Source organism: Lasioglossum baleicum, chromosome 4 (assembly GCF_051020765.1).
Source record: "Lasioglossum baleicum chromosome 4, iyLasBale1, whole genome shotgun sequence".
NCBI classification, from domain to species: domain Eukaryota; kingdom Metazoa; phylum Arthropoda; class Insecta; order Hymenoptera; family Halictidae; genus Lasioglossum; species Lasioglossum baleicum.
The window spans coordinates 5,061,863-5,063,876 of NC_134932.1; the positions used below are offsets into that span (position 1 = coordinate 5,061,863).

The 2,014-nt window shown below is 39.3% G+C and overlaps 2 non-coding genes across 2 annotated transcripts; one reads left to right on the plus strand and one right to left on the minus strand.

Annotated features, from left to right (window-relative positions):
• Positions 1-1,103: 1,103 nt before the first annotated feature.
• Positions 1,104-1,224, plus strand: LOC143208496 (5S ribosomal RNA). The gene has a single exon (XR_013008921.1). It is a non-coding gene; the product is annotated as a 5S ribosomal RNA (ribosomal RNA).
• A 362-nt stretch (positions 1,225-1,586) lies between these two features.
• LOC143208503 (5S ribosomal RNA) lies at positions 1,587-1,707 on the minus strand. Its single transcript, XR_013008927.1, has one exon. It is a non-coding gene; the product is annotated as a 5S ribosomal RNA (ribosomal RNA).
• Between the last annotated feature and the right edge of the window lie 307 nt (positions 1,708-2,014).

The following is a 2,014-nucleotide window of genomic DNA, read 5'->3' on the forward strand; positions in this document are numbered from 1 at the left end:
CCCGCCGAGGGAAACTTTCCTCGGTGTTTATTGCAAAAATTCTGTTTCCCGGGCCGCGACGCAAGATCCCGGCAATTTAAGTCCTCGCGCTTTAAACGGCAAATTATCCCGACCCCGTTAAAGGGGTAGACCATTATCGTTCGAAAGTATCGAATTTTTTAAAAATTCGGTTCCAAGTTTACACGAATATCCTGCATACAGTACACGAAAATGTATTGTAGAATCTTTTGACGCCTCAAATAGTTTTACACAGATAAGTGTAATTTCTCTGTGATAAAATCGTGCGTTTCGTCCGCGAAACAACCTGCATCGTTCGTTGTGGTAGTGGCTACGGAAGTTTCGGCAGCGATATATAATACGAGAATACTAACAAAGGCATGCGGTGTCAATAGTAATTTTAACAACAAACCCTTTGATGTCTTACTGATGCGGGAGTTTTAAAGGCCGACGCAAAGTTCACGCATACCGTCCGACCGCAGTAATACGGCGTAAACAAACGCAGACCTTTCCGCATCCGCTTTGTAGCCGTACCACCTGAACGCCCACTACGTTCGGCATTAACTACTACGCTGTAACTAATGCGAGATACTCTTCCAGTCGAATGCCAATTATCACTGTTCAACAGCCAAAAACGTTATGATTCTTACTACGTCATTCTTATAGAGTTTTTCGCACTGATTCCTAATTTTAAAATTAATTTTGCTCCTAGACGCACAGTTTTGGAGAAATTTCAGTTTGAGAAAAGGCATATTTTTCAACTTTAAATAAATATTGTGATGTTATTATAACAGATATTAAATTGTTCTTTACAGCAAAAAATTCTGTAGACTTTCCTGAATACAGTGATATCCAATATTAATACATTATGATTGTTTAAACATATTTAAAGAATCATTAAATACAGAGAGACACCACTTTGATGTCTTCATTAAATTAAGAGATTTTACACTTGCGGACGACAGTTTTCTTACGGTATATGTTTTCTAAGTTGTAGCAATTTTAATACGCCGAAAATGTGACCGATATTGTGTTCAAGGGTTGATTGTAAACTAAACGGAAGAAGAAGGAGACTGTAGTCTACGAATTAATTATGCTGTAAGACAGCCAACGACCATATCGCGTTGCAAATAAACCGATTCTCGTCCGATCATCGAAGTTAAACAGCGCTGAGCGTGGTCAGTACTTGGATGGGTGACCGCCTGGGAACACCACGTGTTGTTGGCTCTCTTTTTTTTATTCCTACCCACTATTAAAAATTTAAAAAAGGTGCCCTTGTTAGTATGTATTACGAAATTTTTTGTATTTTGGAGCGATTAGTTCTCGTGAGATCGAACTATACCACGCGATAGAGCAGACTTTTATCTTGAGAAACCACCCTTTCAAGTTTGCAACGTCGACGTTTCTTTCAAACCACAAAGCAAAATATCTCCCCCGACATGAGTTGCCGCCAGTGGCGCACTATCGCGGTCGTTCGACGGAATACGTCGCCGCTCGGCCGTTAATCGCTCCGAAATACAAAAAATTTCGTAATACTAACAAGGGCACCTTTTTTAAATTTTTAATAGTGGGTAGGAATAAAAAAAGAGAGCCAACAACACGTGGTGTTCCCAGGCGGTCACCCATCCAAGTACTGACCACGCTCAGCGCTGTTTAACTTCGATGATCGGACGAGAATCGGTTTATTTGCAACGCGATATGGTCGTTGGCTGTCTTACAGCATAACTAATTCGTAGACTACAGTCTCCTTCTTCTTCCGTTTACTTTACAATCAACCCCTGAACACAATATCGGTCACATTTTCGGCGTATTAAAATTGCTACATATACACTTAGAAAACATGTACCGTAAGAAAACTGTTGTCCGTAAGTGTAAAATCTTTTAATTTAATTAATACATCAAAGTGGTGTCTCTCATATTGGATATCACTGTATTCAGGAAAGTCTACAGAATTTTTTGCTGTACAGAACAATTCAATATCTGTTATAATAACATCACATGTATCTGTTTAAAGTTG